Source organism: Hemicordylus capensis, chromosome 2 (assembly GCF_027244095.1).
Source record: "Hemicordylus capensis ecotype Gifberg chromosome 2, rHemCap1.1.pri, whole genome shotgun sequence".
In the NCBI taxonomy this organism is placed as follows: Eukaryota; Metazoa; Chordata; class Lepidosauria; order Squamata; family Cordylidae; genus Hemicordylus; species Hemicordylus capensis.
Window position 1 is genome coordinate 194467383 of NC_069658.1, and position 13216 is coordinate 194480598.

Genomic DNA, 13216 nt, shown 5'->3' on the forward strand with positions numbered 1-13216 from the left:
TATGAAGGAAGGAAGCTGCACCTGCTGGGCCACCTATCTGTGCTCTATTTGTGTATCACGTGGCTCTTCAACCTGCTACTGGAGTAGAACCTCCACTCTGGCTTCTCCACTGAATGGATGGTCAGTAGGATGCTGGCAGGGGAAGGAGTCAAAGGAAGAGAAGCTGCTCATGAGAGCAAAGTGTTCTGAGTGAACAAAATGTTCCAGCTGCTCCCCAGAACTTTAGACACTGCAACAAATTAAAAAAAAAAAGTTGTTTGCTCCCCAAAATAGTCTCTATTCCTCCTAATGTAAAAGAAGATTTGGTCCCCAAAATAGTTGCATAGTCTCTGTAAAAGTCCCTAGTTGGCAACCCAGCCGGAGGAAGAAACTGGAGATAAATCAATAATCAATCAAGTAAAGATATCCTCGAATACTCACTGAGAGATTAAAAATGATGCAGCCATACCTCTACTCAGCCAGCCAATCCGATTTGGTTGGAATGCGACGGAGAGAGAAACAGGCCCCAAAGCCTGAAGAACTGTTTCAGATAAGCCTGGGTGCTAGCAGTAGCTCCTACTACTAGGGTGTTACCCCAGGCCCACCCTGGCCCTAGAATATACCTCACATGTCCCTGCATAGTTCATTGCATGGGAAGCTTCAGGCTGTAAAGATGCAGGCAAGTAAATGGCCCTTCAAGGAAGCTTGTCCGCGAGTTGCTGCTCTCCCCATCGAAACTGCTGTTGGAAATGGAATACTGTTTGGCTGTATGCAGGCCCTTGGTCTGATCCAGCAGATCTGTTCATAACCTGCAGTAGACCCTGGATGAAAAACAGGCATGGCGGTGGTTTTTCTCCTCTGCTTTGCCCCTTCTCTGCTTTCTTTCCTTTTGTAATGTAAACAGCTTTGAGAAGCTTTTTTTTGTTTAAAACTGATATATGCATATTATTAATAATAATAATAAACAGTTCTGTTGTGGGGAGAGAGAGGCAGAATCACCTGCTTAAGTAGACCATTCCCTCCTATGGACAAAACAGCAAAAATAAATAAAATCAACACTATCCAGTTGGGCTTCTGTTGCCTTTAGGCCTAGCACACCACCATCTACACTTAATCTCTAATTTTGCTAAAATAAGGGCTGCTATGTCTTTCTTTACACCTGTTCTCTGCCATGCTGAGATCTGTGTGTTCTTATCAGCACTAGAGACAGAACTGAATAACTTCTGGATTTTATCTTTTTAAAGACCAAGTGGAAATTGGCTCTTAATTCAACATAGTGCTCCATGAACAATCTGAATAAGGAACTGGAGTGTACATACCTCTACGTCCCCAAATAAGCTTTCAACTGTCCTAAATTATACACCTCCATGGGCAGAAGACTGCCCCATTTGACACTATTCTCTTCAGTCCAAAGTGTTGTTTTTGCACTTTGGACTTTAATGCACTGATGTCCCTAGGCCAGTGATCTGTGTCTCCCCAGGGGTACCTGATAGCTTTTCTGGGGATACCTTCTAGTTCTCTGTAGGTCAGTCTCTCTCTGATCCAGGCCTCTCTTTTATTTATTGTTTAACTGTAGAGGTGAAACATAATTGCACAAAGCAGTGAGGTTTGTTTGGTTGGGGATATCTGCAATTGTTTGAGGTCTCGAGATGGGCACACTACTCATCAAAGTCTGGGAACTACTCCCCTACGCCATGCTTAGGAATATAAAGCTGGAAATTTAGCACATTGAAATCACCCTTGTCTCATCCCAAATGATCCACCACTACTAATGGGACACTCAAATGGAGAGCAACCATAGTTCTCTGTCCCTGTAGCCTTGGGTACAACCAGAGATCCTGTGGCACCAAGCGTGGCCTACTTAATTACAGTAAGTCACCGTAACCGACTCCATCCCATGTTAATTATTGCAACTGCAATCTTAGCCCCCCACCGCCCCCGCTTTTAATTATGCCCAGCATCACTTTTTATTTTTTATTTTTTTTACATGTTCACCTAATGCTCACTTCTTTGTGACATTTTGGTTGCTTCTAATAAAGGTACTATCCTGCTTGGATTCTCCCTGTTGTAGTCTCAATGAGTCAGATATTCTGTATCTCTGTTCTTTAAAAAGTTATCAGATAATGGAATCATAAGGCTGGGAGCGATATCTGGCAATGACCTCCATGGTATGTACAAAACCCAAAAATAAGTTTTCTGTCTATTATGAACAGAGCATTCGAAAATAGAGGCAGCTCATTTCAAGTATGATAAGATGACACTCCTGCAATGATGACACTATATCCTTGTTTCGATAATTTAGAAGGAAATACAGGTTGAGTATCCCTTATCTGGACATCCGGAATCCGGAATGCTCCAAAATCCAGACACAAAACAAAAAACAAAACACATCAGCTCACTCACTCGCAGATCCCCAATTTTGCTGCTTTTAAACATGCAGTCAAAACTTACTTATTTCAGAAAGCTGTTAGTGACAGGGGTTTTGTCTGTAATTCTATCTAGTTGTGGCTCTGTTTTTATTGTGCAGCTTTTTAATGTGTTTAATGTTTCTCGCTTTGGCACTAGAGCCCCCCTTTTCCACTCCCTGCTCAGTTTGGCGCCTGCTCTGTTGGTGCCTGCTTTGGCACTCTGGATCCCATGCCCAAGAGATCGCATTATGCAAATATTCCAAAATCTGGAAAAATCCAAAATCCAGAACACTCCTGGTCCCAAACAGTCCAGATAAGGGATGCTCAACCTGTATTAGGAAATATCTAGCATTGTGACAGAATATATTGCTTTTCAGGCATTTCTTCTAATGCATTGTGATTTTTTCAGAAGGAGTTTAATAGGTGTCAAGATGACCTATTAAGATAACCTAGTGTCCCCAAGAAGGCAGGGCAGGCCTGTCAGCTGCTGGGAACAAAAAAATACTCCCAGACAAATATTTGTTTGCAGGGAGAGGGCCTTGGAGACTCAGCCATTCTCAGGAGAGTAATCAGGCAATAAAAGATTGAGCAATCTGCCTGCTCAGCCCTTACAATGAATTGCCTTTGGAGCTGGCTACACTTATTGCCCCACCCAAGGAAGCTGAATATTCTTACCCATAATGCTTTACTGGGATTTGCAGCAGGGATATTAAAAATCAACAGAGGGACTATTGCTTGACAGTTATCACTTAGGCTTGATTTGAAAGTCAAGCTATAGGAACATAGGAACATAGGAAACTGCCATATACTGAGTCAGACCATTGGTCTATCTAGCTCAGTATTGTCTTCACAGACTGGCAGCTGCTGCTCCAAGGTTGCAGGCAGGAATCTCTCTCAGCCCTATCTTGGAGAAACCAGGGAGGGAACTTGAAACCTTCTGCTCTTCCCAGAGCGGCTTCATCCCCTGAGGGGAATATCTTGCAGTGCTCACACATCAAGTCTCCCATTCAGATGCAACCAGGGCAGACCCTGCTTAGCTATGGGGACAAGTCATGCTTGCTACCACAAGACCAGCTCTCCTCCCTTAAGTCAAGCAAAAGTCAAACAAGTTGTCTTCAGGAGGTAATGAGGTCTAGAACATTGTCTGTAAGAACTCCCCCCTCCGTCCACTTGATCACTAAATAACCTGGCAAAGTCATTTTTTCACAGGGTGGGTGCTCTTAAGGCTATAAACCATAGGATTGTAAAAAGGAGGTGATTGGTGGGGAGAATATGAGAAATGGAAGAGATCTATCAAATTCCTCCAAAATGATGCCTTTGATAATCAGGATATATCCAGGATATGCCTGCTCATAATCTATGGCATTGCCTTGCCCATTCCCCCACTTTGGAGAAATCCTGGAATTAATTTCAAACTGCTATGGATTTCTTCATTCCAAATAGTTTAGTGTCATCCACAAACTAGGCCACGACTATGAGAAAACAGAAGCTAAAATTATCAAATATCAGAATCTCAGGAATAAGAGCTGCCGACAACATATAGATCAGTGGTGTCCAGACAGTTAGGGTTGAATTGTTTATTAGCAAATAATTATTTAATTCTTAGGAAGTCCCCTCAAGCACCTCTGTATCACACAGCTTCAAGGACAATTAACTTTTCTGCATGAGTTACCTGTATGGAATCTGCTTTTGGAAACAAGATAGCGTTTGATATATTCCTTGTTAGGACAGACTCCAGGCATGCTTGTTATGGAATGTTCAGGGAGGGATTTAAATAAGACAGTTATGACAGAGAGGGAGTTAGAGCTGGTTGTTAGGAGAGAGAGGTTGGATAGAATGTAGCTGAGAGAGAAATTGATTTTGTGTGGTAACTAAACAAGGGAGATTGTTCAGGGGTTTGTGAGAGACTTGGTCGGTGAATGTGTGGAGACTGTAGAACTACCAGTACACTGGTGCAGTGCTCTAGAAATCTGGAGTGTTAAGCTTGGGAAATAAACCTTGAGTGAGAAATGGGCCCAGAAGCTAAAACTCCTGGTAACAGATAGGAAGGTCTGGGTTATTTCACCAGGTCTGCAAACCAAATTTAAATACCTCTATACGAAATTATATATCTCCATAAGCATTACAATTATAAAGAAGGAAAAAGCATGCTGAGGGAGTCCAACAGCTGTCTTATTTAGCAACATTGTAAAGAAGCTGATGTGCCCTGCCCTGCAGAGATTTGTATTTCAATCCTTTGTCAACAATACACTTATTCTTATTTTGTTCTACATTTTATGCCTTGTTTCTTTTATGCACTGAACATATATGCCTATCCTGCGCTCGCAAGGTTACGTGATCAAAGAGTTAAGTACTGAGAGCAGAGTAATAAATAATCATATGGTGGCAAAGAAATAAAGTAATAACTTAATAAATTCCAAGAACACAAAGTTGATATAAAATAATATAAAACAAATCACCACCCTGGACTTGGGAGGGGCATCAGGGTGGGTTCCTGACAAGGGGGTAGAGGGATCTCTCTACAGAAATGTGCATGCTGGCACATTGTAGCAAAATGTGCAAAGCTAAGGCAGATTCTTACCAAATAGGTGATTGGGTGGCTCCAAGGTCTAGAGGAGCCTGCAGCAAATACTGCAGATTACCCTGCAGTTGTGTGTGTATGACAACAAAAGACTAAATCACCAGGGACTCCAGGGAGATAACCTTGAGTAGAAGAGATAAGTAATTTGGTTACCATGGAAAATGCACATAAACAAAAAAATGCTTGTTGCTTCCTTATCTTCAGATACAAGAATGTACTCTTTGGCAGGAGGGTCATCCAATCCAAATGGAGATAAGGGAATGTCTGGGTTGAGAAATGGAATTAGCCCCAGGTCCTTTCTGGGAATTAGCCGGAGATTTTGTAGTTTTTGTTCATCTTACTACAGGCAAAGCAAGAACTGTACACATTTCATGTGCCTGCCCCAGGGCACTGAATCAAATTCCAAAAGAGCGGCCATAATACTTAACCATATTTAGCATTTGTGTAGATTTATATTAATTTATTTACAGTAAAAAAAACAATACAGTAACATAAGTAAAAATTTAAAAACCAGTTTGCAGACACCTTATTTTACATGCCTCCGAACAAAAACAAGCAATCCTGTGGGTAACTTCTTCAAGCCTATCGTCTAAAAAATAAACAACCAAATGTTCCTCAGACCGGTCCAAGTGTTTATTTTGATAGGGATTAGCATTTGTGTAGATTTTTTTGAGTCTTTTGACCCTTTTGAGTACTTCACGTGTATTATCTTGATATCACCCTACAACTACCCTATAAAATAGGTAATAAGGTCATTCACACTACTAAAATGGGATGGGGGGTGGGGGAAGGCAGGATCCTCCTACCTACCTTTCCCCAGAGGATTGGAGCCTCTTTGGGGCTTTGCCATTCATGTGCTCACATGGCCAGTGTTGGTGTGGCAGCAGATTCCCAAAGTGGGATCGGGAAGAGGAAGTCCTTCCGCATCCCACAATGCACTGTGTGCAGGGATGTTGCTATAATTGAGCAGATGGGTTCTAAGAACCCGGGCCCTCCAACTGCTGAGGGGCCCCCAGCTCCACCCCTCCCTATTTTCTTCATTATCTCCCTCACTCTGAGGGGCCACCAGGGTCAGGGATGAACAGGGGCCCCCTCTCCACTAGCTATGCCTCTGACTGTGTGGGCAGCAGAGAGGCAGACCTCGCCAGTGCAGCAGAGCTCCTCTCCCTGGACATGCTTTCCACAGGACGCTTTGGTCGCTGGCCCTGGGAGCATTCATAGCTGCAGCCATGGCACAGACAACCGAATGTAAAAGTAGGAGAGGGGCTGTTTCTCTCCTACCTCACTTTTAACCTTGATTTAAAAGCAGGGCGACTCGCTTGGGAAGGAGTTGGTTAGGAGAGGTTTCCATGGCTCCAGAGGAGCCTCTGTACCCAGGTTAACCTTCTCCATATTTGACCAAGGAAGTGGTGTTCAACAGGTTGTGGACAAGATTGTACTCCCCCTGAAGGAACAGGTTCAAAGTTTGCAGGCGTTGTTCCAGCTCTGTCATTAGAGGCTCAAGTGGCATGTTTCATCTTTCACTGCCTAAAGCTGGTATGACACCACTATGGACAGGGATAACTTTGATTGATTGATTGATTGATTGATTGATTAAGTGCCGTCAAGTCAGTGTAAACTCTTAGCGACCACATAGATAGATTCTCTCCAGGATGATCTGTCTTCAACTTGGCCTTTAAGGTCTCTCAGTGGTGCATCCATTGCTGTCATAACTGAGTCCATCCACCTTGTTGCTGGTCGTCCTCTTCTTCTCTTTCCTTCAACTTTTCCCAGCGTTATGGACTTCTCAAGGGAGCTGGGTCTTCACATAATGTGTCCGAAGTGTGATAGTTTGAGCCTGGTCATTTGTGCCTCAAGTGAAAATCCTGGATTGATTTGTTCTATGAACCATTTGCTTGTTTTCCTGGCTGTCCATGGTATCCTCAAAAGTCTTCTCCAACACCAAAGTTCAAAAGCATCAATACTTTTTCTATCTTGCTTCTTCAAAGTCCAGCTTTCGCATCCGTAGAGTGTCACGGGAAAAACAATGGTCCGAACGATTCTAATCTTTGTAGGTGTAGATACGTCACGGCATCTAAATATCCTTTCCAAGGCCTTCATTGCAACCCTACCAAGTGCTAGTCTGCAGTGTATTTTTTGACTGATGGATCCTTTACTATTGATAACTTTACATGGTGCCAAACGCAGTATTTTTTTTACTGCTAGGTAAAGACCTTTGTATTTGTCCAGGCCACTGAGAGTGTCATCTTTAACCAAATGTTTTATGAGTTTTACTGGCATTGGTGCTCTGATCTGTTTTATATTGTTTTTGCCTTGTTTTGCTGATTATGCATTATTGTTTTTGTTTTTATTTGTTTTGTTCGTCATTTGCTATCCATCCTGGGAGTTTGGGGAATGGGAGTGCGACATATAAATAACTAACACAGGAACATGGGAAGCTGCCTTATACCAAGTCAGGCCATTGGTCCATTAGCTCAGTATGGTGGCTCTCCAAGGTTTCAGGCAGGAGTCTTCCCCAGCCCTACCTGGAGATGTCAGGGAGGGAACCTGGGGCTGCATCACAGCAAAGCAGATGCTCCACCACTGAGCTACAGCCCCACCCTATAGAATCACTCAATAATTATCAGGAAGGAAAGGACAATACTGAAATACAATGGGATAGGAGTGCTAGTCTGTGCACAACCTGAGGAAGGAGCAATTATTAATGAGCTGTTCATTAGGGGCTCTTACAAAGGTGTAAATGGCTCTTAATGGGCCATAATTTCTTTTGCACAGCATGTAAGAGAAACAGGTGGAACCAAAATAAGATGTGTGTTTTACATCATGCTTGCACCTCTACTACAAAGGACACAAAATCCATTGCTCCCTAGTGTGTGGGGAATTCCTATTGTCTTGGGACTTCTCCAGTAACTTTAATCAAGCCCTCTTGAAGCCTCTCTTCTGAGTTTTGCACATTTGTGGGGAGGAATTTTGTTGAAAGGGTTGCTATCCGCAGTGCACATGCGGAGCCAAGGAAAACTTAAACAAAGCTATCTTTGTGGAGATACACACAATAACCCTTGGATAAAGTTTCACATCCCTTCACTTGGCTCCAGGAACCATCAGCAGGTCTACATTAAACACTCAGGGCACTGTCTGGGGATTAGAATAACCCCTGAGGTCAAAGTTTATAAAGCTAGTAATTGTCTAATAGGGGATGGAGAGCCTATGGCTCCTCAGTCCTCCTCTGGCACCCCACCCCACCCCACCGTGGAAGATTCACTGCTTCCTAGAGTGAGAATTGAAAGGCTTTTTTTTTTTAACTACTTCATGATGATGAATATTTATAAACTGCTCTTCAATCAAAGTTCTCAAAGCAGTTTACATAGAAAAATAAATAATACATAAATAAGATGGTCCCCTGTCCCCAAAGGGCTCACAATCTACAAAGAAACATAAGACAGGTACCAGCAACAGCCACTGGAGGGATGCTGTGCGGGGGTTGGATAGGGCCAGCCAGTTGCTCTCCCCCTGCTAAATATGAGAACCACCACTTTAAAAGAGGTTGCCGGTTCGAATCCTCACTTGTATGTTCCCCAGACTATGGGAAACACCTATACTGGGCAACAGAGATATAGGAAAGATGCTGAAAGGCATCATCTCATACTGCACGGGAGGTGGCAATGGTAAACTCCTCCTGTATTCTACCAAAGGCACCCACAGGGCTCTGGGGTTGCCAGGAGTCAACACGACTCGATGGCACACTTTACTTTTACCTTTGCTCAGTTAGCTGGGGAAAGCCTTATGGGCCAGACATGTCTGATGTTGCTTACTCCTCAACAAATGTTTCTCATCCTTGGCTCCCAGACCATCTCATGATTTCTAACATCTGGGTTTGGCAGCATCACAGCCCACTCCCCACGGAATCAACAACTATTGCCTTCAAACAAACAAACAAAATCACACAAAGCACAAGTGTACTGCAGTGTGGGGAAAGGAGGCCTGATTCGCAGTGCCTTTCACTGAAGACAAGCAGACATAATCAAGGGCTGGCCCGCAGTTATGGCACGCCCTTCACCGTAAGTCTTCCCAACCAACCAGCCATCCCCCAGGGATGTCAAGACTCAGTCACATGTCAATGAAAGATCCATGTGCTTAAATCCAGATCTGCCCCTATAATGTGTGATTGGGTGGCAGTGATGTTGATTTTTAGAGGAAAGGGGGTATATGGATTACCTCCCTGCAGCCTGCCTCCCTCAGATGCTTTTCTCCTTAGGAAGGCACTTAATGGCATAGAGGGGAAATGCTCGACTAACAAGCAGAAGGTTGCCTGTTCGAACCCCCGCTGGGACTATATCGGGCAGCAGCGATATAGGAAGATGCTGGAAGGCATCATCATCTCATACTGCGCGGGAGGAGGCAATGGTAACTCCCTCCTGTATTCTACCAAAATAAAACCACAATGCTCTGTGGGCGCCAGGAGTAGACTTGACAGCACACATTACCTTTACCTTTTGGCTCTGAGACCCAAAGGGAGACCAGCTGGGAGAAAAATGTTTAGGGGTGGGGAGAGGCCACCAGGAAGTAAGCAGCAGGTTCAGGGAGGGTTCATATCAACTACCCTCAGCCACATGTATTTATTTTATTTATTTATTGTTAAATTTAATATACCGCCTTTCATTAAAAAAATCCCAAGGCGGTTTACAGCAAAATTTAAAAACAAGATTATAAAAATGATATAGTTAAAATATTAAGCTGAAAATATGAGACAAATCTGATTTTAAAATGCTCCTTTAACTCTAAAGATTGCAATCCCTTTCCCCAGGAGAAGGGAGAAAGAGGAAAGGGAGGGAGATAGAGAGAGAGAGAGAGAGCTGGTCTTGTGGTAGCAAGCATAACTTGTCCTCTTAGCTAAGCAGGGTCCTCCCTGGTTGCATAGGATTGGGAGACTTGATGTGTAACTACTGTAAGAGATTCCCCTCAGGGGATGAAGCCGCTCTGGGAAGAGCAGAAGGTTCCAAGTTCCCTTCCTGGCGGCAGTTCCAAGATAGGGCTGAGAGAGACTCCTGCCTACCCTCTTGGAGAAGCCACTGCCAGTCTGTGTAGACAATACTGAGTAAGATGGACTGTTAGATGGACCGATGGTCTGACTCAGTATATGGCAGCTTCCTATGTTCCATTTCACACTTCATAAGCTCAAGGGGCAGATTTGCATGTTGAGAGATGGATCTGCCAGCATCTCCTGTCATCTCCTGCCAGCATCTCCTTGATCCTAAGTTTCTATGTCAGATAAGTGAATGACTGTAATCAGGGCCACCAATCATCTGCCACCTTTGAGCAGATGGGTTCAGAGAACCCAGTCATGAGCCACGGAAGGGCCGCGCAAGCCCTCCAGAGCTCATTCCCAGCCAGCAGTGCATTTATTTCCCTTTCTCTCCCTTGCTGGAGGGAGAGGAAGGGAAATAAATGCATCCAGCCAAATGAGCTCTGGAGGGTTCGCATTCGCATGGGCCCTCCAGTGACTGGTCCACACCCCTTTTGCACATGACACCATGCACACATGGGCGTGGCCTGGTCTCCGAAGGGGCCACGTGAGCCCTCCAGAGTGCGTTCCCAGCCAGACCCAGCCAGAGCTTGCTGCAAACACTGGCTGGGAATGCGCTCCAGAGGGTTCACGCAGGCCATCCAGTGATGGGGCCACGCCCATGTGTGTGTTACATCATGTGCAAGGGGTGTCACTGGTGTGCACACTGCACGCACTGTGTGGGGCCACCAGGAATGGGGCAGAATGCCTCTGTTCCCTGGCACCACCACCACTGACTGTAATGCAGATTTAGAAGTACAGTAAATTTTATAATGATTTTCAACCATTTTCAAAATAAATAAGGGCCATACACGGAGACACATTAGCATCTCCATTTCAACTCTCATATACTTTTTGCTTTACCTAAGAGAGCTGATCTTGTAGTACCAAGCATTAATTATCCCTTTTGCTAAGCAGGGTCTGCCCTGGTAGCATCTGAATGTGAGACTACATGTGTGAGCACTGTAAGATATTCCCCTTAGGCCAGGGGATGGGCCCATTTCTGGGAAGAGCGTCTGCATGCTTGCATGCAGAAGGTTCCAACTTCCCTCCCTGGCATCTCCAAGATAGGGCTGAGAAAGACTTCTGCTGTAACCTTAGAGAAGTCACTGCCAGTCTGTGTAGACAATACTGAGTGAGATGGACCAATAGTCTCGCTCAGTATATGGTAGCTTCCTTCCTATGTTCCTGTGCAAGATTTATTTCCCCCCTACTACCATTATCGGCCACAGAGTTGTACATTCTTAAACATGGAACACAGAAATGTAATTCCTACCACACTAGCTTGCAAGGAGCATGCACACTTTTACAGTGAGATAAAACCTCACTTGTGGACAGAGTTAATCCTCATCAGCTGAGTGGTGTTGTCATCAAAGATATGTAGGTCATTATTACGGTGATTTTGCAAAGGAATCCTGAACCTCAGCATTTGCGGAGTTTTTGAAGACTATTTTTTAAAATATGGCCTGGACTTTGTGGCTACAATAAACATGATATTATGTGGGGTTTGTTTGTTTGTTTGTTTTAATGATAACCCACCCCAAGTTACAGTTTAATCATAACATACCCAATGTTTCTCACCTCTCAGAATAGCTAAGCACACATCCAGAGGAGCTCTTACCCTTGTATTTCCAGGCTGAAGTCCAGGGCCTCCACACCCCCTAGGGGCCCCCAAATCCTTTTTCATCTGTCCCGGGTAGTGTGGTGACGTTAAAAATGTTTTGAAAATACTGTTTGGGTGGGTGGGTGGGTGGGGGTTTCAAAAGCCTTTCGGTCCAGGCCCCAAAATTACCTAGGTGCACCTCTGCTTACATCTATCTATCCCTAAAGGAGAGGCAAATTCCAGGCATTTATTACTGCAAATTCTGGCAGGCATTTATTACTGCCAGAAGGCTGATTAATTCATTCCATTTGTTTTTCCACACACACCGTAGTCCACCCAAGCTTCTTGTCCTACTGTTTTCACAAAAACAAAGAACCAATGGAGGATCACTGGTGGCGCTGGCTTCTCTTTTTCTCTCCTCTCCTCCCATTAAGCGCATAGCGACACTGAGCAAGGCCCACAGGGTAGGATTTGAGATGGCCACACCACCACTTACCATCATGCCCCCCACCTATCCACCATTTGCTGCCTTTCTTGACTGTGATGCAGGAAACTGGGTATGCATAGCCATGATTATGGTCGGTATCCTGCCCCTGCTGAATGGAGCTCAGGGCAGCACACGGGAGGGCTATCACATCCTGTCCTCACAACAACCCTGTCAGGTAGAGTCGGCTAAGAGAGAAAACGACTTGCCCAAGATCACCTAGTACGCTTCATGGCTGAGGAGGAATTTGAACACAAGATTCCCCAGTGCACATTCCACATTTTTATGTGGCATAGTAGTGACTAGAGTGCTCAGCCATGGCCCGTGAGATTTTCAATTTCTCCTCAGCCATGAAGTTGACTACCGGTAGGTGACCTTGGACTAATCATCATCTCTCCGCTTAACCAACCTCACAGATCTGTTGAGGATAAAAATGGGGACGGGGGAGGAACCGTGCACACCGTTCAGAGCTTCTCGGAAGAAAGGTGGGATAGAAATGTAATAAACACATAAATAATAAAAGCCAAGCCTGGGAAATTTTGCAAGCTTTCAGTGTTGTGTAAAATTATCTTTCAACTGCAAATGCAATGCCATCGTACTAAGCCCACTTAGGTGGCAATGCTATATATGCTGACTAGGCAAATTCATTGATGGGACTTCCTTGCAAGTAAATATGCTTCAGACTGAGCTGTGAGATACTACGGTGGCGATCCTATAGCCAGTTAAAGGTAAAGTGTGCTGTTGAGTCGGTGTCGACTCCTGGCGCCCTCAGAGCCCTGTCGTTGTTTTTAGTAGAATACAGGAGGGGCTGACCATTGCCATCTCCCGCACAGTGTGAGACGATGCCTTTCAACACCTTCCTTCCTATATCGCTTTAGGAACAGGAAGTTCACCTGCTTTATACCAAGTCAGACCATTGGCCCATCTAGCTTAGTATTGTCTACACTGACTGGCAGTGGCTCTTCAAGGTTTCAGGCAGGAATCTTTTCCCCGCTCTACCTGCAGATGCCAAGGAGGGAATTTGGAACCTTCTATATGCAGATGATCTGCCATTGAGCAAGGGCCCCATCCCACTTATTTGAGAGCAAGCTCCGTTTAA